Source organism: Mesoplodon densirostris, chromosome 4 (genome assembly GCF_025265405.1).
Source record: "Mesoplodon densirostris isolate mMesDen1 chromosome 4, mMesDen1 primary haplotype, whole genome shotgun sequence".
Taxonomy (NCBI): domain Eukaryota; kingdom Metazoa; phylum Chordata; class Mammalia; order Artiodactyla; family Ziphiidae; genus Mesoplodon; species Mesoplodon densirostris.
Window position 1 is genome coordinate 163,597,728 of NC_082664.1, and position 26,022 is coordinate 163,623,749.

Genomic DNA, 26,022 nt, shown 5'->3' on the forward strand with positions numbered 1-26,022 from the left:
ATTCTCAACTTTAATCAACGACTTTATCCGTCTCACAGTTCTTTCACATTAGGAACCATGGGCTTATTTTTTATTCACTTAGTCTGTTGTTATTCAAATGTTTATTACCTAACACGTACCAGGTTTTCTGCTGGAGGAAGAGAATTCAGTGGTGAGAAGAAACAGACCTGGCCCCTGCCTCGTGGAGTTTAATGTCTAGTCAGAGAGGAAAACATGAATGAGATAACATGAAAATAAACACAAAATGGCGCTTGTGTGGATACAGAGATATGGAGAGCTATGAGAATTATATAGGGGTCTCTGACCTGGTTAGGGACATCAGGAAAGGCACTCCTATGGAGTACTTAAGGTGAGATCAGAACATGCTGTAGGACTTAACTAGCAGGAAAAGGTGCTAAGATACATTCTAGGCTACGTTGAGGGTTTTGTTCTTTCAACCTCTGAGTAGTGGAAACCCCTGAGATTTTTCAACAGAGACAGTGCCAGGAAGAGATTTACATTTCCAAAAGTTCAAAAGGAGAACAAGTATGGATGTGGGAAGAGCATTTTGGAGGCTGTTGGAGATGCTCAGGGCAGAGATGACAGTAGCTAGAGCTAAGACAATAGCAGTGGGAATGGAGATGAGTGGGCAAATTCAAATGAGATTTAGGAAGTAAAATCTAAGGATTTGGAGTGATCTTGCATATAAGGGTGAGGGAAGAAAAATATCAAGGATGACTTGTAGATTTGTGGCATGGTGGGGGTGTTTTACTGAAGTTGAATCTTGCAAGAGAACCAGATTTGTGGTTGGTTTTGGACAGCTTTGGCCCAACAGTGCCTCTAAGATACCTAAGAAGACATCTCAAGCAGTGAGTTGACCCTATGTATCTGGAATTCCAAGGAGACTAGTGGAGAGATCTATATATAGCTCATTTGTGTAGAGGGGGTAATTGGATACATCTGTGATGGTTGAATGCCTATATGTGACATTGGCATGGAAGGAAAGAGGACCTAGGACCGAGGCTTGACAAATGCCAGTCGTCAATGGCTTAGCTCCTGACCCCACCACACATCTTTAATTGTCATTAATTATTTCACTTTCTCCTCGGAAGCATCTCCTGAGGTAAGGTCCTTCTCAACTTCCTTAGTGCTTTGGCCATAAGTGAGGTCTTCAGTCTTCCTTTCTAACGCTTTAGATTCTAGCAGGGCTCACTGCCACTTTCCTTCCTGACTGGAGCTTCTCACGGAGCTACTGCGGTTATCTTCTTAGACAAGTCTGATCTTGTTTCTCCCCTACTCAGAAACCTCAGGGGTTTCCTGTTCTCTCCCAGCACCCTGTTTTTATGTCTGCTGAGCAAGAATCACATTGTATTGTCACTACTTATTCCAAAATCTGTTTCCTTGCTGGCTGAGATGCAATAGACTTTCTGGTAGAGGGGACCAGACTTCACCCACATTTGCATCTCCAAAGCCTGGGAAAGCATTTGGCATCTAGGAAGCGTGCAGTGATGTGAACCCTGCTGCCATCCGACCTTCATTTCCTTCTGTACAAATGTAGATACAGCTCTTTGCCACTTACCTGCCTCGGAGGCACGTTTTTCTACAAGGGAAGGAATCTCCTTACTTTAAGGAGAGGAGTTATATAAACAATGCTTAAAAGAAGTGCTAGGTTCCATATATATGTGTTAGCATACGGTATTAGGATAGGGAGGGTAGGAGGGAGGGAGACGCAAGAGGGAAGAGATATGGGGATATATGTATATGTATAACTGATTCACTTTATTATAAAGCAGAAACTAACACACCATTGTAAAGCTATTATACTCCAATGAAGATGTTAAAAAAATTTTTTTTAGAAAGGAGTGCTAGGAACACATGCAATCATGTGTTTTGAAGTCAATAGGCAAAGTTGCTTTACTGGTTTAGGCATGACATTATTTTTGCTCAAAATAAAATGCTCTAAAAACCCCATTGGAGGGCTTTCCTGGTGGCGCAGTGGTTGAGAGTCCGCCTGCCGATGCAGGGGACGCGGGTTCGTGCCCCGGTCCGGGAAGATCCCACATGCCATGGAGCGGCTGGGCCCGTGAGCCATGGCCGCTGAGCCTGTGCGTCGGGAGCTTGTGCTCCACAACGGGAGAGGCCACAACAGTGAGAGGCCCACGTACCACACACAAAAAAAAAAAAACAAAAAAAAAAAACACATTGGATTACATTCCATAGATTAGTTATGTGTGTTCAGTGAGGAAAAGTTCAAACGTCCATTTGAAGAACCTCAGGGGGAAAAATGTCTCTTTAAGGAATTAACTACCTATACTTGTATTAGACCTGATTTACTATTTTATTGTTTTTCTTCAAATGCAGGTTCTTTTCCTACTCTCTCTTCATATGAGAGAGAGAGAGAGGGAAAGAGAGAGAGAGAGAGAACATGTTTTTGAATAAGTTTGGAAACTGAGTCATTTGGAGTTAAGAAAATTAGATATTTACTTATTACAGATTTTTATTTTTCATCTTGATTGGAGAGCAACTGGCTGGCCCTAACAGCTTGCCTAGGATTGATGCATTCCAAAGAATCTACTTCTAATGAAAATTTCTGTACATTTCAAAGATTTTCACTTGTAAGGCAATGATGGATGCAGATAAATCCAAAATGAAATTTTTAGTAATTATTTACTTATTTTGATAAGAGCCTGGATACACCGGGCTCTTAAAAATAGGATGTTTTCTTGAGATGGAGCAAAAAGGTCATTAAAAATAACATATGTAATTCTATTCTTCTGTTGTTTCCTTGGGGAAAAAAAAAATACCACAATCCAGAAAGCACTTTTTAAAGCTTTTTTTCTTTTGTCATAGAAACATAGAGAAAAAATATATAGGTATGACCTGTACCCTCTAGAGTTCTAGTTAAAAATAAATGTAGAATGAGCCTGTAGTTTAAATTACATATTATTAAGTCAAAATCCAATATCTGAGCCCTGTCTCCAAGCATTTTAGTTGCGCTAATTCTGCATTTACAGACTTTCCCAGCACAGTCTTATGGGATGAGTGGGGAAGAGTAAGGATCAGAGCTCTTGCAGGGATGGAAATTGGTTATAGGACTATAATCCCACCTGGGTAATAGGAATGGGGAGTCGTGATCCATCTCATGCTTTGACCGTTCAGATTTAGATCTCTCTTCTCTGCGCCTAATGCTTTTTAGTCTATAAGCAAAAGAAATAAAGTGAGGGACTTAGTTAACTGAGCTGTGTATATATATGTGTGTGCGTGCGTGCGTGTGTGTGTATTTTCCTACAGACAAAAGAGTGGAGTGCCTGAGTTACGTTAAATGTATGTGAAAACCATCAAACAGTTTTACTCATTTGAAAATACTGAATGAAATGTGGTGGAGATCATAGAATTAATAATAAATCTTTTTCTAAGTATAGTATCAGTTGCCATTCGAATAATCATACACCAAGCCCTATCCTAAACATTTCACAGCTGTTCTCTCGTTTCATCCTTGCAACAACCCTATGAAGCCTAGGAAGCAGATATCATTACCATCCCCATTTTATTAATGAGAAAAACAAGGCACAAAACTTCCCCAACTCGTACCATTAGCGTGCACCCTTATTTCAGATCTTTTGACAAATGACGATAATTACATTAAGAAAAAAAAGCATATTTTGATATAAATTAAATTATATATATTTATATATTTTTATGTATTAAATTACGTATAATTATATATAACTAGATAGCTAGATAGATATAGATACAGAGTATTACTAGAGGGATCTAGATCTAGATGTAGGTTTTATACAGAGAGAGGCGGGTAGCATCGAGGTCCACCACAGCTAAGAGGTAAAAGTTCATTTTCCTTTCAAATACTATTTTGAATTTGTTCCTCTTATACAAATAATCGCAGTTATTAAAGTTTAAAAGTAGAAAGCTAGCATATTAAAACCCATGTAAGAATTTTATTAAAACACTCTTTTATCACCTAAATAACAAGCTGTGTTATACAGGTCAAGCACACTCGGGAATGCTATTAATAGCGTGCAATGGTTATTATTTATTTATGTACGTATTTGGATAGACAAGACAGAGTTTTCTAGAATTTTCCATCTGCCTCATCTCACAGTATTTGTGACCTCTCAGTCATATCCACAGCCCCCTCCCTCGAAGTTCAAACGCATATCTGGAACCTGAGATAGTCCCCCAAAACTCTGAAAAAGAATAAAAGTGAACTGAACTGGAGGCGTATTTGAAATCCCCGTCAAACCAGCTTGAGCACACACCTCAGATATTCCCCGTTTCCTTAACCCCACGTGCCTTTGGGATCATAATTATGCACAGATCATAATTATGCACAGTGTCTAATTGGAGCATTAACACTCTTAATGTTAAGCCTTACTTTTTAATAAGAATGCCAGTGTAAACCCACTTAAAATAACTCCTTTTTAAAGCCATGTCAGAAATATTTAGTCTCTGTTGCCCAACAGACTGGGAGGGGACCTCAGCCATAGGAGGTCAGCTCAGATCTGTGCCTCTATGGTCAGGCTGCCAAAATCCATAAGAAAACGTTGAGAACAATGAATTGTAAGTTGAAAGTTTTAACGCTCATGGAAAGTTGTCTCCAGCACTCACCCACACCTCTTTTAGCCTCTGATTACAAGGGAAGAATCAGGGGAAGAGCCTGGCCTGGGCCACCTAATGGAAACATTTCATCAGGCGGTGACCTTTGCATGTGTCATTGTTTGTCCTCTCCGCTTTCTTGGGCATACTGTTTTAATAAGCGTTTGTAATTTTAATCTGCACAAGCATCTTAATAGTTTCCAAAGAGACTCAGATACTCATTTGAGCTGTTTTACAATTGGAAATTGGCATTTATTTGGAGATGGCTCTAATAGGATCATTGGCTTCAACCTCCCTGGGGTTCCCCCTGTATGATTTCAGTGGGTCTCTTTCGTGAAAGATGCCAATGTTTGAAGCTTTCAACGGTGATAGGAAGATTTCTGCGTTCCTATAAAGTTTCATAGTGGTACAGTTAATATTTGCACATGTGTTTAAATATGCCTGGTATTTTTGCTTTGTGGCAGTAAATCCTTTATGAATTATGTCACCTATTTAGATATTGAGAGCATTTGTGTACCTCTCCACTAAGTCATTTGACATAACAACAAAGAACACAGAGGACATTTACCTAGCTAGAGATTTCATGTAAGTCACTCAATCTATCTAAGCTCCAGTTTCCTTATCTGTAAAATGGTAAACTTAGACCATATCATCTCTGATACCTGAAGCTCTGATTATATGATGCTTGTAAACCCATCTTCAGGTTATGAAGTAGGTTATTCATACAAAGATATTTTAGTAACGATAATATTATCTACCTCAAATGAGCCATTCTCAACACCAGGAGCCATACTCAGAACTTGAGGTACAGTCTCAAGTACAGTCCCTAATATTAAACCTTACAGATTCAGATTGAGGGGCCGTATAGGCAAACACATGCCAAGGTCATCACACCATAAAAGGTTTGGTTTCTAATAAATTAAAACCTCTCATTTGAACACTCATTTATTATTAAAATAAAACAGCTTACTCCTACCTTCACTGAATAAATTTCATGCAGATGTTTCACTAATACTAATTGGATGGGGGAAAAAATCGGTAGTCTTTCCAGGGTACCCATTTATCTTGAGCTGGTCCTCCTTTGAGGAAGATGATTATTATTGACACTCGACAGGTAAGGAAACCAAAGAGCATGGAGGCTGTGTAACCTGCTCAGTTATTCATCCACCTGGGGCCAAGATGGACTTCACACTGAGAGGACTCATGTTCTCAGTGTTGTGACATTTAGCAAATAAAAATATAGGACATCCAGTTACATTTGAATTCCAGAGAGCATAAAATAATTTTTTAGTATTAGTATGTCACAAATGATGCATGGGACACACATATACAGAAAAAATTATTAGTCATTTATCTGAATTTCCATTTTAACTGGGTGTCCTGTATTTTGATTAGGCAGCCCTACCTAAGGACAGAATTCCGTGACAGAATCTGGGTCTCTATGCTTTGGTAGATGTATTGGGGATGAGCAGAAGACCCCATTGCTGAGAAGTTTGAAATCCAGATGATGAAACTGATAAAAGAAATAGAGTGAAAATCCACAAGGGCACCTGAGTAGCTTTAGGAAATAAAGGACTCTTGTTTTTTTCCTTCTTTTGGATTTTTATCTTTGAGATCTAGAATTTGCCCTGCTGTTGGCACAAGGGCAATTTGTGTAAAGTAATCAAGAGAAGCAGAGTTACAGAATTTCAGTCTTGGGAAGTGGATGGCTTTAGAATCCATAGATTCAGATCTCTTGTTTTATTGATGAGGACAAACTCTGCACAGTCAGTCACAGCTAGTGTGGGCTAAAATAAAATGACCTAACACCCTTCCCGAGGACCTTCCAGGGAATGGTGAGTGAAGGAACATTCCAGGTGACATAGAACTAATCAGACAGGACTAAATAATCCTCTGGCTTCCCAAATTTTTAGTGTGATCAAATTATTTTTGTAGATAATTAAGTAGGGAATCCTACTATCCTGACCCATATCCCTGGACCATGTGGCATTTTCTTCTCTATTTTACAAACATTTTTATCTTCTCATGAACAGGTGCTACTGTCCACCCATGAGTGTTCAGAAGCTAAATACCTAAATAGTGGCTTATCCAGGGATTTTTGCCCTTATTCCCTCATTTTACTAACCTGCTAAGAATTATTTCATAACTAACACTCCTCTCATTAATGCCTTTTTCTGAAGATAGGGAAAAAAGAAAAAAATAAATAGAATGTAAATCATTTATCTTTGCAATCTGACAACAGACCACTTTGGAAAAGCATTAAAGAATAAAAAATGTTTGAAGAAATAGCTAAACAGGGTTTATCCATTATTTTACTAATTTATCATGTCCTTGACCCTAGTACCAAGGATGATCTAGAATAGATGTGGATATGCTAGGCCTTCCTTTAGGTATGGAAGTTATTCATGTAATTACAGTAATTATTTACTTATTAAAACAGAATTGTTTAACAGTACTTTTAATTGCAAGTCAGTCTCTATTCCAGGAAACCTGCATCCTTGTTCCTACCTAATCATTGACAAGCCATAGACATTGATTGGATGTATCACATTCTCTCTGAGACTCATTTTAAGATCTATAACATCCTTAGACTTCTAGAGAAGGTTCTTTCCAGAGATGACTTTCTATGAGTTAATGATTTTGAAATTTTGAGTGATTGTAATCAACTTGTGTACTAGAAGCATGGATAGATAGGTAGATAGGTAAGTAGATAGATAGATAGATAGATATAATTTTTTTAATCCTTAATCATTTTATAGAATCTGGATTTAAATATCTTCCAGATTAATTTACCAGAAGTTAATCCAAGGGAATTGTTTTGTCAGACTTGTAGGTACAGCAGGCTTTGGGGTGTAAAGTATGAGGACTTGTTCAGGTACCTTTCCAAGGAAGGCTTTCAAAATGTACTTCTGCATCTCAGCCTTCACCAGCCAACATCCCCAGAGATAAGAAGCAAAAGGGAGACACCAAGGGGACTGGGACACAGGTGAAGGGCCCATGGTGACCCTGGCAGAGCTGAGGCGGTTGACTCTTGGCCCTGCAGAGGTTGATTTCTGTGGATGTGATACATCTGTTCTCATGGAGTCCCCCAACATTTTCAGTAGTTGGTTAATTGTTGGAACTGATGTAACAGCATTTTAGACATACAACTGCATTTTCTAAAATCCAGCAGGAACCACCTGTATCCATTGGCCAAGTTCTATTTGTTTCTCTCCAGCAACACTTGTGTGGTGTTCTATCATATTAATAGACTTCTTTGTCTGCCTTGCTTCAGTGTAGAAAGTTTACTGAACTAAAGTCAGTTGAGGGTCAAAATACAGAAATTTCTGTTGAGTTTTATAAGACCTTTCTTAACAATGCATGGGTGATGTACAATAATGAAAGTCTCTGCACTTGGATACATAAAAGCAATTGTTTAGCCTAGGCTGTGAAAAGATTTCCAAAGGGCAATACAAATTGTGGACTACTACAGCCGTGGATTAAAAAAAAAAAGGTCAACAGGAAGTTATTGTAGAATTACAGTAATAATACAAACAGTATGTATAGCAGATTGTTGGAATCTGCGTTACAATGTTATCATAGCTATGTTATAGCAATAGTCTTTACTTCAATGCCAGTCTGTTTCCTGAAAACTTAAAAGATATATATAACATAGTTCATGTAATATGTCACTCCATAATGAAGCCAAGATTGACTCCTCATTTTATGGTATTCTTCCTTGGGTCCTTGAAGGACTTTTTTAGTTTAATAGCTTACAATCCACTCCCTTCTTTCCTTTTTACAGAACTTCCCACTCCTGACGCCCTGTGGGAAAAACTAAGGAAAGAAAATAAAAGGACTGTGGGAGAAAATCAGTAGAAAACAAGCCCTCTAAACCCAAGAGGCTTTCTTTTCTTTTTTTTTTTCTTTTACATAGAGAATATTCACATAAAGAAAATCAGAGATGTACAATTCCCATAATTTGGCTAGAAGAAGCACACAAGTACATACTTCCTGTGTGTTAGTCATTTGGGGTTGCCTAGCTGCAAAACACAAATATATTGCAAAACTGTTTTTTCATCGCTATCATCCACATCTGTCAAGGAATCTACTCCCTTAATTTGTTTCTCAATGTGTTAAAAACAGTAGACGTCACCATATCAAATTCCAAATTTCTGATGACTCCAACCTTGTTTAACTCTACGTTTGATCCCCTATCTAGCTTCAATATTGGGCTTGTCTGAGGCTGCATGAGAGAAAATTGCCTAAAATAAACTAAAAGTACTAGAAATGGGCACTGGTGATATACAGGAAAAAAGAAACAAGTTCTTCCAGAAGCCAATAGAACAAAGAAAGAAATGTTGTTCTATGCAGAGATGAATTAAATTCCCAATTGCAAATTTCAAGTATGTTAGCATTATTCTAGAACAAACTGCTCCAGTGTTGACTTCTGATGGTATAATGAGTATTCTGAGATACTTGAATATGATCCCAGATTCCCTGGTGTTTACATCCTGAGGGTTGGCTAAGGGTCATGGCTAACACAAAGGGTAGTAAAGGCACTTCTGGAACGGGGTTCACAGAGCCACTTCTGTCTTCCTGTGCCATGTGGTTGGCACAGGCCGATGTGCACAGCTCCCTGCAAAGGCCCTCAGCCCAAAGAGGTGATGCAGTACATCCTAAAGGGAGGCGTTGAAAGAGAATGAGAATGTGATAAGCTTAGTTTTCTTGGTTGTTTCCTGTCCGCAGGATAGGGATATGGAGAAGCTCTTCATTCCACCATGTATAAGGGCACCCCTGATGTTGCACTTGAAGTCTGACATCTACCTGGGCAACCTGTCCTGTATCAGTCACCCCAAGAAAAGTTAGCACAGTGCCTGGCACATGGTGGGTATTTAATGAATATTTGCTGAGCGAGCAGCACTTGGGGGTGATTTGTACAAATGGGTTCAGCACAGGGATTCTAGAGCTACTGGCACATAGATGCGAATGTGCTTGGGGCCTCTTGTAAGATCCCCAGACATGGGGATCACCCCTAGCACAAGAATCTTTGCAGAAACGAGGAAATAGTCAAGGTTCTTCTTTTGCAGTTTCTCCTTGGACCTCAACATCTTCTTCTTCTTCTTTTTTTTTTATATTTATTCATTTGGCTGCATTGGGTCTTAGTTGCGGCACACGGGATCTTGTGGCGCGCAGGCTCTTCCTTGCAGCGTGCGGGCTTCTCTCTAGTTGTGGCTCACAGGCTCCAGAGCACGCGGGCTTAGTTGCCCTGCAGCACGTGGGACCTTAGTTCCCTGACCAGGGATCAAACCCGTGTCCCCTGCATTGGAAGGTAGATTCTTAACCGCTGAACCACCATGGAAGTTCTGGACCTCAACTTCTTGATGAATGCCATTTTAAGAGTAGAATAAAGCAGAGGGTAACCCTTTCTAGAGTAATTATAGCATTGTGATGGGCGTGTGGGTGAATCAGTTCAATAAAACATTTATGACCAATGAGCTGACTAAACATAGTATGATTCAAGATCAAGGACCCAACCTGATTTCAGTATCTTCTCCCTAGTTTCCTTGATTATAGTCTTAAAGTTACTTCTCTCCTCCCCGATGCCTTGTTTCTAAAGTGGAAATACCATAAATAAACAATCTCTGAAAACCTGCATTCAATGCCCTAAAATTGGAGGGAAAAGAAGGCGCAATTCAAATTTAGCCTGTCACTAAAAACAGTAAAAAATGAGATGCCTCGGTTATAAAAACTAGGTTTCTCAACTATCTGGGAATCACCCCAGGACACCATTTTGCAGTTCTGTATGTCAGGTGTATCAACTGGCAATTTTTGAAGTTTTTGAGCCTAATACACACACAGAAGGGTATAAATGGATATTTTAAAATGTGAGTTCTATGAGGCAAAAATTTTAGCAGACAGAAAAAAATGAAGTCCCTTCGTGCTTTGAGGATCTGTCCTCACGCATAAAACTTTTGTGTGATGCTTTATGTTTACAGTTTGTCTTTTCTCCAAAGAGCATTATGTCTTTTCAGAATTATGGCATATAGCCTATTCTAATCAACCTCGTTAATGTAAATGAAGCAATAGCAGACATAATTCAAAACCACCAATAATTTCAAAGGGCATTTGTGCTTGATTTTGGAATGTACATGGTATTTTCCCTTACCAGTTGTGTTCATTAGACTGATGTTCAATTTGAACTCCTTTTCCAGAGCACACAGCAACCGACAGTATAAAGAAACTGCCAGGATATCTCCTAGGGCCAGGATGAGGCCAAACCAAAAGAAAGAACTCTCTGTAAATAAGCTAAGAAGTGGGTAATTAGAAGCAGGAAGCATTATCTCATTTATTTTCATACTGTCCCTTGAAACTAGGTAGGAATATAATCAAGGATTTTGAATCATGAAGATCAAGGGACACATAGGAACAGAGCTGTATTAGAAAGGCTGAGGGGTAGGTTGGGATGTACAGGACCACCTGGCAGGTTCCATGCCCTTCCCATGCAATGTGTGTTACCTGATTTTAATTCTTACAACAACATGAAGTTATTATCCTCATTTTACAGAGGATTCCAAGAACTGGAGAGGTTGATCAACATGCCAAGCACACACACCTAGGGAGTGGCAGGGCTAGGAGTTATACCCAATTTTTTACTTGACCCCCAAGCCTTTCCTCTTTCCATAGGAACCAAGAAGCTCACTGGACATCTTAAACATCACATGGAAGACAAAGATTTAGTTTTATGTGGATTCAAATAAAATTATAGCATTCATTAGCAGCACAAAAGGAAACCTAATATATTTATGGTGCAGATTCCTAATAGGCAGACTGTTCAGGATGCTTTTATCCTGCTTCCTCTCCAGAAGCCTTGTCTCCATGATTAGCCAATGTGTCTGCCCAGACTTGACGCCTTAGAATCACCTTTGTTCCTTCTCCTCTCTCGTCTCCAACTACATCAAATCAGTAACAAAATAGTGTCTCTCTTACCTTCTTAATGTCTCTCACATTTGCATTTCCCCACCCTTTGTTTCCCTTGTATAGGAGGCTGGAGTATAAGTCAAAGATGAGATGCCTGGTCTATTGCATCATCCTCCTGACTTTGCTTTGTATCTTGAAACTACATATACCTTGTAACAAGGTTCATTTTTAAATTCTTGAGTCCTTACCAGGCATCAGACCCTGAGGTTGTATGCCAGGGTAGGCAAAACAGGTGTAGCCCCATCCTTTTGGAACTTATGATCTAGTGGGGGAAATAAACAAAGATATGCAAACAAATTCATAATTATAAGACCATAGAGCTTTAAAGGATATAAATAGGGTGCTGGGATAGAGAACAGTGAGGAACCTACTTCAATAAGGTGGCCTGGGAAGACCTCTCTTAAGAGGTGATATCTAAGCTGAGATGGAGCTGATCTTGTAAAAGGTCAATGGTGAGATTGCCAGGAAAGTCAACAACAGGTGAAAAGTCCCAAGAAGTAAATGAACTTGTCTGGCTGCAGAATGACATGAGGTAGAAAAAGTGAGCATGCATCCAGTCCTACAAGGCCTTCTAGTTCATGTCAGAGAGTTTGTGTTTTTCTTCCATGTGAGATGGAGGCCATTGCCAATAAAGGTGGTTGTATGATGAGATTTATATTTTAGGTTCTGAAAGAAAATCAGGTGTGATTGAAGTGTAAAGAGCAAGGAAAAATGTGAAGCAAGGTGAGGCCAGAGGTGGAGATGGGGCAAGAACGTGCAGGGTGCATTAAATTGTTGGACTTTTATCCTCAGAGCCACAGGAAGCCACAAAAGTATTTTAAATAGAAGGTGACTTGAAAAGATTTGCTATGACAGAGAAAAAGGACAGAGGTAGATAAGAGAGGAAGGATAGACAGACCAGTTAGGAGGCTGCTTCGGGGGTTCATGCAAGAGATAACAATGGCTTAGACTAAGGCAGTGGAGAAAAGGGGACAAATTTAAGGTAATTAAACTTTAAAATTTGTATTTATTTTTAATATTTTTTTCTTTTGTAATCAGAGAACTTAAAGTAATATCTACCCTCTTAGCAAAATTTTTCCAACTTTACTGAGATTTAATTGTCATATAACATAGTGTAAGTTTAAGGTGTACCATGTGTTGATTTGATACAGTTTTATACTACAAAATGATTACCACTGTAGCTAGCTAACACCTGCATCATGTCACATAATTACCATTTCTTTTTTGTGGTGAGAACATTTAAGATCTACTCTCATAGCAACTTGCAAGCATATAATACAATATTATTAATTGTAATCACCGTGCTGTGCATTAGATCCCCAGAACTTACTCATCTTATAACCAGATAGTATTGTTACATATGGGCCCTATATTGTGCAGTAAATCTCCGTCATCTTGCATAACTGAAACTTTGTACCTTTTGACTGATACCTCCCCCCCAACCCCCCGCCCCTGGTAACCATCATTCTACTCTCCTGTTCTATTATTTTAACTATTTTAGATTCCACATGTAAGTGGGATCATGCAGTATTTGTCTTTCTGTATCTGGTTTATTTCACTTAACATAATACCTTCTGGGTCCCTTACGATTGTGCAAGAAATGGCAGGATTTCCTTCCTTTTTAAATTGAAGTCTAGTTGATTTACAATGTTGTGTCAGTTTCAGGTGTACAGCAAAGTGATTAGGTTCTTTTTTTTCAGATTTTTTTTCTGTTATAGATTATTACAAGATATTGAATATAGTTCCTTGTGCTATATAGCAGGACCTTGTTGTTAATCTATTTATATATATATATACAGTAGTGTGTATGTGTTAATCCCAAACTCCTAATTTATCCCTCCCCACCTTTCCCCTTTGGTAACCATAAGTTTGTTTTCTATGTCTGTGAGTCTATTTCTGTTTTGTAAATAAGTTCACTTGTATCATTCTTTTAGATTCCACATATAAGTGATATCATATGATATTTGTCTTTCTCTGTCTGACTTACTACACTTAGTAGGATAATATCTGGGTCCATCAATGTTGCTGCAAATGGCATTATTTCATTCTTTTTCATGGCTGAGCAGTACTACACTTTCTGTATCCATTCATCTGTCGATGGACATTTAAGTTGCTTCCATGTTATGGCTATTGTAAATAGCGCTGCTGTGAACATTTGGGTGCATGTATCTTTTCAAATTAGAGTTTTTGTCTTTTCTGGATATATGTCCAGGAGTGGGATTGCTGGATCAAATGGCAACTCTATTTTTAGTTTTTTCAGGAAGCGCTGTACTGTGCTCCACAGTGGCTGGATCAATTTACATTCCCACCAGCAGTGTAGGAGGGTTCCCTTTTCTCCACACCCTCTCCAGTATTTATGATTGTAGACTTCTGACCAGTGTGAGGTAGTACCTTATCATCATTTTGATTTGCCTTTCTCAGTTAGTGCTGTTGAGCATCTTTTCATGTGCCTGTCGGCCATCTGTATCTCTTCTTTGAAGAAATGTCTCTTAGGACTTCCTTCTTTTTTAAGGCTTAATAATATTCCATTGTGTGCATACACCACATTTTCTTTAAGGTAATTTTAAAAAGTAAAATGGACAGAACCAGCTAATGGGTTGGATGGGGCAGGGAGAGGAGGAGGTGAGGAAAAGGGTAGAATCAAGGATGACCTCTAGGTTTCTGTACAGAATTAAGAACAGGATAGTGCTGTTTATGAAGATGTGAAAAACTGGGGCATGATTTGAGGAGGATGCATGGAAGATCAAGAGAACAACTTTGGACATGTTAAATTTGAGGTAGCTCTTACATAACTCAGGCATCCACACAGACGTGTCATCTATACAGCGGTATTCATAAGAGTGGAACTCAAAGAAGAATTCTGGGCTAGAGATATAGATTGTGAAAGAAAAATCAAGCAGAAGGAAATAAACCAAGCCATGGGAATGCATGGGGTCAAGTAAGGTGAGCCTACAGAGAAAGAAGAAAAGGGAGAGAGAGGTAACTGGAAGAGCCCCATCACTTAGAGGTTGGATAGAGAACGAAGAACCAGCAGAGGAAAGTAGCCAGAGAGACAAGGAGAAAATCAGGAAAGGGTGGAGGTCCAGAAACTGATAGAACACATTGTTTCAAGGGGGAGTAATCAATACTAGAGTTAAATGCTGCTGAGAAACTAGAGCTGAAGCTAGCAGTGTGACCATTAGATGTGACAGCTCTGAGGCAGATAATGCCCAGGGGAGTGGTGGCTGGGAGAAGCCATTCGGGGGTGGACTGAAATGGGGGGAGAGGACAGAAACACAATGTGTGCAGGCAAAGCACTGCTTAAAATCCGTATTTAATTCTGTTACTTCTTTAGTGAGAAACTTTGCATGGCTCCCTACGTACTGCCTGTAACATAAACCCCACATTTTCTAGCCTCTTTGCCAACTCGTCTTCCATCTGAATACTCCTTTCTGGTCAAATTGAACTAATCCTATTACTTTTTTTCCTCTCCACCTCTGCCCACATATATTCCTTCGCCAGGAATTCCCTGCTCACTTCTTTGTGTCCCAGCTCCTACATGGAGGTTTTCATGATTGCCCTGATCTTTCCATCCTCTGAATTCTCATAGCACATTCTGTCTGTAACCCCTGGTGTGACATTTATCAAATACTGCTTTTATTCATTTTATCTTTCATGTCTTCTCTTACCAAAGGGTCAGGACTGCAATGGACATTGCTTTTAGCATTTTCCCAACACAAAATCTTACATGCACTGGTACACGGTATTAACTATCTGAGTGGTGGTGACATTTTCCATTCACTTCTTCCTAACTTTGGAGGTGGCATCAAGGAGAACACACTTACCCACACACCTCCCTAGATGCCTTCTGGAGGAAAATTACTGACAGTGTGGTTTTCCTACACTGGAGTGTAATGACAAGACCCTGATCCAGTGACTACGTTGTGTTTTGCTGTTAATAACTTATTTTTTTACTTTAGAATAGTTTTAGATTTATCGAAAAATTGCAAAGATAGTACAGTACAGAGTTTCCATATACCCCACATCTAGTTTCCACTATTATTAACATTTTATATTAGTAAGGCACATTTGTTACAATTCATGAACCAATATTGATACATATTATTATTATTATTATTGCCTAATGTTCATACTTTATTTAGATTTCCTTAGTTTTTACCTAATGTCCTTTCTCTGGTCCAGGGCCCAATCCAGGATGTCATATTACATTCAATCATCATGTCTAAGGAGACTAAGGAGTCTTTTCTTGGCTATGAAAGTTTCTCAAATGTTCTTGTTTTTGTTGACCTTGATAGTGTTGAGGGGTACTGGTCAGGTATTCTGTAGAATGTCCCTCAATTTGGATTTGTCTCATATTTTTCTCATGACTGGGCTTGTGGGCTTTGGGAGGACGAACAGAGAGATAAAGTGCCACCATTCTCGTCATATCATATCATGGGTGCATACTGTCCACATGGCTTGTCACTGTTGATGTTGACCTTGATCTCTTGGTGTCTGTCATGTTTCTCCACTGAAAAGTTGTTTATTTTCCCCCCTTTCCATACTTGTGCTCTTTGAAAAGAGGTCACAATGTGCAGCCCACACTTAAGGAGTGGAGGAGATCTCTGCTCCACCTACTTGAGGGCAGAGTAGCAACAAAAATTATTTGAAATAGCAGATTTGTCTCTTGTTCCCATTTAATTAGCTCTTAAACCATTTTTTTCTATCAGGATGGACTCATGGATATTTATTTGTTTGTTTGTTTGTTTATTTAGCTAGCGGTACGCAGACCTCTCACTGCTGTGGCCTCTCCCGTTGCGGAGCACAGGCTCCGGACGCGCAGGCTCAGCGGCCATGGCTCACGGGCCCAGCCGCTCCGCGGCATGTGGGATCTTCCCGGACTGGGGCACGAACCCGTGTCCCCTTCATTGGTAGGCAGACTCTCAACCACTGCACCACCAGGGAAGCCCATGGATATTTATTTTATACTTTAGATTATAATCCAATACTAACTTCTTTATTTTGTTGCTCAAATCGTTTCCGCTTTCACCATTGGGAGCTCTTTCAGTTATCTCCTGTATCTCTTTGACATACCCATCCTTGCAGGCTTTTTGGTTTGTTTGTTATCTTTTGAGTACTTTCTTGCTCAAAAACAAGATGCTCCATGTGCATCTTGTATATTTTCTGCCCGAGTCCTAGAAACATCCTTTTCTCTAAGGAGCCCCAGTTCCATTTATTGGAGAATGGTATTAGAAACCAAGATCAGTGTACTAGGTATGCTCAATACCGTTGGGTTGTCATTGCATTTAGACCCTCTCAGGTGACAGAGCAAGGAAGTATGTGCATGTGTATTAATCTCTAATATTTATATACAAACTATTGATATCAATAGTGAGCTAAGCATAAATTGATACTGATATCTCCAACTCTAATCCATTACCTCCTCCCCTTGTTTATCTGCAAATTCTCACTCTAAACAGTGAGATACCTGGCTCTCAGCTTATGCCATCCATTTACTAAGGTGTTCAATTTCACAAGTATAGTGATTTCAGAATGTTAACCCATACTCATATCCCATTGGGAAGCAACTCTATCAACTAGAGTACAGTGCTTATGGGTACTTTCTTTTGCCTCTAGTCTTACAGACTCCACTCATTTCCAGAGTTACTTGGATCAAAATCTTTTCCCCCCGTCCCCTTTGGTGAAGCTGTTTCATATGTTTGAACTCTCAACTCCATCCTGGGATCCTAAATGAGCTTTTTTGAACTTTGCATAAATTTTGGTTCACTCTTTGTGCTGTAAAATTCTAAGGGTTGTGACAAATCCAGCATCATGTATCCACCATCACAGTATCATACAGAATAGTTTCACCACCCTAACATTTTCCTGTATTTCATCTATTCAACCTATCCACTCCAATCCCTGGGCAACTACTGATATGTTTAATATCTCTAGTTTTGGCTTTTCCACAATGTCATATACATAGAATAATATGTATGTATGTAGCCTTTCTAGAATGGCTTCTTTCACTTCCAAATAGGCAGTTAAGATTCATCCATGTATTTCTATACCAACTTGATAGCTCATTCCTCCCTATCACTGAATAGTATTCCAGTATATAGGTGCACCACAGTTAGTCTATCAATTCACCTACTGAAGGACATCTTGGTTGCTTCCAGTTTGAGGCAATTACAAATAAAGCTGCTGTAAACATTCATGTGCAGGTTTTTGTGTGGGTGTAAATTTTCATGTCAGTTGTATAAATACCTAGGAGCATGATTGTTAGGTCATAAGCTAATTAGCTTTGTAAGAAACTGCCAAACAATCTTTCAAAGTTACTATACCATTTTTTATTCCCATCAGCAATGAATGAGAGTTTCTGTTGCTTCACATCCCACCAGGAATTGGAATCTTCAGTTCTTTAGATTTTAGTCATTCTAAAATATGTGTAGTGGTATCTCATATTTTTTCAATTGGTATTTCCCAAATGACAAATGATATTGGGCATCTTTTCATATACTTATTTGCCATATGTATATCTCCTTCGATAAGGTGTCTATTCAGATCTTTTGCCTGTTTTTTAATAGTGTTGCTTGTTTTGTTGCTGAATTGTAAGAGTTCTTTGTGTATTTTGATTACAAGTTCTTTATCAGATATATGTTCTGCAAATATTTTTTCCCAGCCAGTGGCTTGCCTGTTCATTCTCTTAATAATATCTTTCTCAAACCAGAAGTTTTTAATTCTAATAAAGTCAAAATTATCCACGTTTTCTCTCAGATTGTGATTTTCATGTTGTATCAAAAAAAAATCCTCATCAACAAACCTAAAGTCGTATAGATTTTCTTCTGTTTTCTTTTAGAAGTTTCATAGTTTTGTATTTGAGTTAATTTTTAATGGAAGGTATAGGTTTGTGTCTAGATTCATTTTTGTGTATATGAATATCCAAATTTTCCAGCACCATTTGTTGAAAAAGTTATTCTTTCCCCATTAAATTGCCTTTGCATCTTAAAAAAAAAAAAAGAACAGTCTGTTAACTATATGTGCATGGATCTATGTCTGGGCTTTTTATTCTGTTTCATTGATCTATATGTCTGTTTTTTCACCAGTGCTGTACTATCTTGATTATTGTAGCTTAATTATAAGTCTTGACATTGGGTAGTATGAACTTTGTTTTTCTTTTTCAATATTATTTTGGCTGTTAAAGAACTTTTGCCTTTCATTATAAATTTTAGAATCAGTTTGTGGATATTCACAAAATAACTTGCTGGGATTCTGACTGAAATTGCATTAAATCTGTAGATCAATTTGGTAACAATTTATGTCATAACAATATTGAGACTTTCAAACCATGGATACAGACTGTTGATTTAAAACTTTGATTTCTTTTATCAGTGTTTTGTATACAGGCCTATATTTGTTTTGTTAGGTCTATATTGAAGTATTTCATTCTGTTTGGTGCTATTGCAAATAATTTTTTTTTATTTCAAATGTTCATCATTCATTGCTGGTATAGAGGGAAAAATGACTTTTGTGTACTGCAATCTTCCATACTTTTTGATTGGCTCCAGGTAATTTTTGTAGATGCTTTTTGATTTTTCTACATGGACAATCATGTCATCTGTGAATAGGGATGGTTTTATTTCTTCCCTTCTATTCTGTATACCTTTTATTTCTTTTTATTTTCTTTTTCCATTAGCTGATACTTGTAGTATTATGTTGAATTGGAATGGTGAGAGAGGATATCCTTGCCTTGTTTCTAATCTTAGGGGAAAGGTATCCAGTATTTCACAATTAAGAGTAATGTTAACTGTAGGGGGTTTTTTTGGTAGATGTTCTTTATCGAGTTGAGGAAGTTTTCCTGCATTTATATTTTCTGAGAGTTTTTTTTTTTAAATCATGAATGGGTGTTAGAACTTTGAAATGCTTTTTCTGCATCAGTTGATATGATCATATGATTTTCCTGCTTTAGCTTGTTGAAATGGTAGAATACATTGATTATTTATTTATTTTTAAAATGTTGAACCAGCCTTGCATAACTGGAATGAGTCCACTTAGTCATGGTGTATAGTATTTTTATACATTGTTGGATTCAATTTACTAATAATTTTGTTAAGGATTTTTGCCTTTGTATTCATGAGGAATACTGATCTGCAGTATTCCTTTCTTATACTGTTTTTCTGGCTTAGATATTAGGATACTGCTGACCTCCTGGAATGAGTTAGGAAGTGTTTCCTCTGTTTCTATTTTCTGGAAGATAATTGAAGAATTGGCATTATTTCTTTCATAAATACTCGGTAGAATTCACCTGTGGAGTTGCCTGGACCTAATTTTTTTTTAAGATTTTAAATTGATTAAATTTCACAAATGATGACCCATCTTTAACTTCTGATATTGGCAATTTGTGTCCTCTCTTTTAATTCTTACCTGGCTAGAGGTTTATGAATTTTATTGGTCTTTTCAGAGAACCAGCTTTGGTTTCATTGATTTTCTTTATTGTTTTTCCTATTTTCAATTATTGATTTCTGCCCTATTTTTTTTATTATTTCTTTTCTTCTCCTTGCTTAAATTGTTCTTTATTTAGTATCATAAGGTATAAACCAGTTATTGATTTTTAGATCTTTCTTCTTTTCTATTATATGCATTTACTGCTATAAATCTCCCTCTCAGCACTGCTTTTGCTGCATACCACAAATTTTGTTAAATTGTATCTTTATTTTCATTTAGATCAGATTATTTTATATTTTTATACATATATTTTTTAAGTTTATGTATTTCTTTTTGGCTGCGTTGGGTCTTCATTGCTGCTTGCTGGTTTTCTCTAGTTGTGGCGAGTGGGGGCTGCTCTTCATTGTAGTGTGCAGGCTTCTCATTGCGGTGGCTTCTCTTGTTGTGGAGCACGGGCTCTAGGCACGCAGGCTTCAGTAGTTGTGCCACACAGGCTCAGTAGTTGTAGCTCGCGGTTTCTAGAGTGCAGGCTAAGTAGTTGTGGCTTGCGGGCTCTAGAGTGCAGGCTCAGTAGTTGTGGTGCACAAGCCTAGCTGCTCTGCAGCATTTGGGATCTTCCCAGACCAGGGCTCAAACCTGTGTCCCTGCATTGTCAGGTGGATTCTTAACCACTGCACCACCAGGGAAATCCGAGATCAGATTATTTTAAAGTACTCTTGAGACTTCTATTCAACCCATGGCTTACTTAGAAGTGTGTTGTTTAATTTCCAAATATTTGAGGATGTTATGGCTATCTTTTGATTACTGATTTAGTTTAATTCTGTTGTGGTCTGAGAACATACTTGGTATGAATTCTATTCATCTAAATTTGTGATGGTGTATTTTATGGCCCAGAATATGGTCTATTTTGATGGCTGTTCCATTTGAACGGGGCAAGAAAGTGTCTTCTGCTCTTGTTGGATGAAGTAGTCCATAAATGTCAATTAGATCCAGTTGATTGATAGTGCTGTTCAAATCATCTCTATCCTTACTGGTTTTCTGTCTTCTTCATCTATCAGTTACTGACAGAGGGGTGTGAGGCATTGACCATGTCTTGATCTTTGAAACAAAATCACTCCCCAACACTGAAGATCCAAGTTCTCTCTGGTCTACCCAAGTCGTCTTTCCATGAATTATGAAAATGAGTATCCTTGGCATTAGATTTATGAGAAAAATAGACTAACAACAACTTGTGGAGGATATTGTAGAAGGGAATCATGAATCAGGGCAAAATTGAATTAGAAGATTTCTAAGATCCTTCCTACTCTGGGATTCTGGATTCTCTTAGTGATATTTTGACTTGAGTTTTCTACTTCTTTGTTCCCATTCTTTTTTTTTTTTTTTTTTTGCGGTATGCGGGCCTCTCACTATTATGGCCTCTCCCGTTGCAGAGCACAGGCTCCGGACGCACAGGCTCAGTGGCCATGGCTCATGGCCCAGCCGCTCTGCGGCATGTGGGATCCTCCTGGACCGGGGCACGAACCCGCGTCCCCTGAATCGGCAGGCGGACTCTCAACCACTGCGCCACCAGGGAAGCCCCCCATTCTTATACGTGCCTCACAGTCCTGGTACTTTTGTCCTCAGTAATGAAAGTTCTCTGTTAAATGAAACCTCATCTGTGACTTCTGACCAACATATAAAAGTATATTCATTGAGGGACCTAGTGGGTCAAATATCTTTCTAATTTTTTCCCTGAGATCATTCTTTAATAAGAAGTGTTTGTCTTAAAACATTCAAACCAAGGGTAAAACAGTTTATACCACCCTGTGAACCAGATAAAGTGATAAGTCTGAAAAAGCTGAAGAAAAATAAGGAGTCTTTATCAATGCTTCTAGCCAAAACAGTGATCCTCTTGCTATCTTCCCCTGATATAAAATCATTAAAAAAAAAAAATAGAACTCTCTACAACACCTGAACTTGGAGACACCTGAACTTGGAGACACCTGAAATTGTATAGTAAAGAAGATTTTGCTAAGTGGGGAAAAGTAGTGCAGGGAGGACTTGCTCTACTGCTGTTTGCACTTTTATCCCCAGAAAAATGATAAGCCTGAGGAAACTTTGACAAATGACTCTTTTATGATATTTGTAAATCAGTTGTGCAAATTAGCATATGTCTTATACCTAATATTAGAGAAGTTTCCCAAGCTTCTCTCTAGGTACTCTTCGTTGGGTTTTCTTGGGATTCTCTGACTTTAGGAAATTTTAAGTATGTTTTAGGTCCATGAGGAAGGGGAGTTTTATTACGTTTAATGGAAAAATCTGGCACAGAGCCTGATCTGTGTCCTGACAAAGGGACAGAAAATTTGCAATCAGAATTGTCTTGGAAACTCAGGAAAGCACAGCTGCTATTTATTGCTCACCTCTCCCACAAGGACTTCCCTTTGAGAAAGAGCCTTGTAACTATTCATTAGTTCTCAGAGCTTCGTGTTAGATGGATGAATGACCAGAATTTTCATTCCATTTTTGTAGACAAGAGTGAGAAACAGCAAGGTTTTAATTATTTGCTCAAGGACAGGATTGGGTCTTCTAATTCCAGTTCCTTTTCACTGCCTATGCAGTTTCATAGCCTGTAATATTTAAATTACTGCTTAAATGTTTTATTTAATGATGAGTGGCTTTTGCCATCATAGATGGGAAATAGCTTTGGCCACTTTCTTGCCTGACTAACTGGAGTCTCTGAGAGGGTAGGCTTATTCTTAGAGGGCCTCAAATGAGAAATCTGTTCTAAACATGTTTCCAAGTGTAAATGAGCTTTCATAAAAGGAGAAAGAAGGGACTTCCCTGGTGGCGCAGTGGTTGGGAGTCCGCCTGCCGATGCAGGGGACGCGGGTTCGTGCCCCGGTCTGGGAAGATCCCACATGCCGCAGAGCGACTGGGCCCGTGAGCCATGGCCGCTGAGCCTGCGCGTCCGGAGCCTGTGCTCCGCAACGGGAGAGGCCACAGCAGTGAGAGGCCTGCGTACCGCAAAAAAAAAAAAAAAAAAAAAAAAGGAGAAAGAAGGAAAACACAGCCCCCGTTTCCTGTCCATTAGCCTTCAGCTCATTGCTCCAAAGAAAATGGGAGCTGTTTTTGTAAATAACCCTATGTTATCGTGATAATATCTGTGGAAACTCCCTAAAAATTTTAAATAAAATAACAAAACCCAACACACACACACACACAGAGTTGTAGCTAAAAGCCTGCCGTGCATCTGTGAGCTGTTTCTTCCAAAAGAAAGGCAGTGCCTTGGGAAGAGGTGTCAAAGAGGAATTCTAAAAGCAGAAGATAAAACTGGATACCATCTATGCATTTGGTTCAGAGATGAACAAATCATTAATTCAACAGAGCAAGTCAAGATGTCAGTGCATCCATGTGTCTCAATTTTCCCATCTGTAAAATGGTTCATTGACCTGTGAGTCCCCTTTTATTGTAGACTTTTGTGATTTGAACTATCCTTCCATGATTCCTGAGTTCAAACAAGAGCAGACATTTCCCCTGACAATATTCGGGACCATTTACAGCAAGGACTTCGTCCCTCCTCCTCTTCTGTGCAGACCTGGCATTTTCATGATTAATTATATGTAGCATGGCCCTTTCCTTTCCCAGTGTTTCAGTGTTGTTTGCCAGCTTCTTCATGCTTTCCAGGACCTGGTTGTTCCTGGAGCTTTTTTGCTGACAGTGAGATTTTTCCATTCACTGCCCAGACTCTTTCACAGATGTTCCCTGTATCAACAGAGCAGCAGCTGATGCCTGGTCAGTGAGAGTCTACGGAATTTGCTGGTGTCTTTTCATCTTGGCAAATACCATTCAGATAAGCAAATAACTTTCCAAAAAAATCCCAGAAGAATTTGTGTATGTGATAGTTTCCCTGTCACCTTCTTTTCAAGAACTTGTCTTCCCTTTGATGTTTTTATCACTGGGGATAAAGATTTAGAAGGGATCCATAAATTGCAAGAGAAAGCAGTAATTGCCTTCTGAGTTGAGTGTAATATGTGAAGCCAGTGTGAAACCCTGAATGGTCCAGATCTGTAATGGATGCTTTAGACCTTGAGTTTACACTTAACGCAAAGAAGAGAGACCCCCTTGTAGGCATGCCTGCAAGCAGAGTGCGGTATATTACGAATCTCAAGATCAAGCTCTGTTTTGCTGAAATGAGTTTTGAAAACAATCTAAAGAAAAGTTATGTTTTCCTAAAATAAAAATTGAGTTTGGGCACCAAACTGTTGTACATGCTGGTTAAATGAGATTTGAGCACTTCCAAGTGATTGCAGGTTTTGGTTTTCTCTTTGTAATTCCCTCTTGCAATTTCCCATACCTGCTCGCCTAAGGTTAAGAAAGATATATCTGATGTGATTTCTTTTATTACCTACGTATTGGATGTACAATTTTGATAGCTAAGTCCATTATTAACCTTGAAGAAGGTGGTCTAAAAAAACTAAGCAGTACCTTAATATTTTTATTTGCATGAGAGGTATATATATTATATATAAACAAAAGTGGAAGATATATAATATGTAATAATCTGTTACATATAAAAATATAGTTATATATTATATAGAAGTATATATTGTATAAATTTACTTACATATAAATTTATATATATGTGTATAAATATACCTATATATAGATACATAAATACATATGTAATGCATATAGATATGCATAAACTTATATTTAAATAAATGTGTATATAAGTAAATTTATATAGCATATACCCCTATATAATAATATGTAATTATATTTATATATAGCATTTTATTACATATATCTTCTATATAGATAGAGATAAATTCATCTATCTATAGATATATTGTATCTTCTACTACCGATATCTATATTTATATCGATATAGATAAGGATATAAAAATGGAAGAAGCAAAGCATTGCATGAGGTGCAAAGAAAACTGTATGCTAGTCCTGTCACAAGGATAATTTTTAAATGTCATTTCAATTCTCCCTGATTTCTCATCAGTCTGTAAAATAGCAATGATACCATCTGACCTACTTACTTTTTAAGCTCAAATGAGAAACTGTTCTAGGAAAAAAATACAAATGTGAAGTCCAGGTGTGTCCCTCTGATGCGTGTGTGTGAAGAAATGCACCTTTGTTCTACTACAAGCACCTCTCTCTGTAAACATTCACATGATTCGAAGCAAATAGAATGTAAAAAAAAAATCGATTCACATTTCTAAAAGGGAGGATGGCTTTCATGTTGGAAAAGCATCATTATAGAATGACTTTCAATATCAAGTTCAAGTGAATGCAAAAAGGTTTCCATTTTCAGGAGCGTGTTGACTGTAGAAAGCTGAGTGTGTAGTTTAAAGCAGTGCCCCACCCTCGCTGTGCAGCAGAAACACCTGGGCCCCACCCCCAGAGATTCTGACTTACTGGGTCTCAGCTGACACCCAGGTATGGTGTAGTTTTATGCATCTTTGGAATTCTAATGGGCAGCCAGATTTTATAGCGTGATTTCTGAATTTGAAGATACAATATTTAACATACATCCAGGAAAAAGTGACTCCGTTAAAATGAATACAGTCAAGTAAATGTTATAAGCATTGAATTTTAACCAGAAGGTAACTATCATAGAACGTATATATAGGACAGTCTCTTTCCCTCCCACCTCCTTTATCTCTCTCACTCTCTCTCATTTCTCTTACCCTCAAGGTATACAAGTCCATCAGATAACTGGAGATTACAATTTCCTGCTATATTGTGCATATCAGTTCAGATTAAATCCTTTGGAGGAAATTTCATTTCCCTTTCCTATATGAAATTGCCCTTTTAAACAAGTGCGTTTTAGGTAAAAGCTTTTCTATTTGATCTGTTCAGTACCTCTTTATTGCAATAAAACTAGCGTGGTCCTGAATACGTTTGAATGCTCTTGAGTTATAGGGAGTGAAACCATTTTGTGCATCTCATGTTCGTGCCGATACGCCTTTCCCCTTTCTATACTGCAAGCTTTAAAATTAGCAACATTGCCTTGAATATTGAGGGGGATTGTTTTATGTAGCACTCTCTTTAAAA

General features: G+C 38.3%; 1 protein-coding gene and 1 long non-coding RNA gene across 2 annotated transcripts in view; one reads left to right on the forward strand and one right to left on the reverse strand.

Moving 5' to 3' along the window:
• Window positions 1-26,022, forward strand: part of CELF2 (CUGBP Elav-like family member 2) — a 524,675-nt gene that overhangs the window by 18,717 nt on the left and 479,936 nt on the right. The gene's annotated exons all lie outside the window — the stretch shown is intronic.
• On the reverse strand, window positions 125-4,669 carry LOC132487675 (uncharacterized). The gene is made up of 3 exons (XR_009531662.1): window positions 4,606-4,669; window positions 3,087-3,176; window positions 125-195 (listed from the first exon to the last, which is right to left on the reverse strand). It is a non-coding gene; the product is annotated as an uncharacterized LOC132487675 (long non-coding RNA).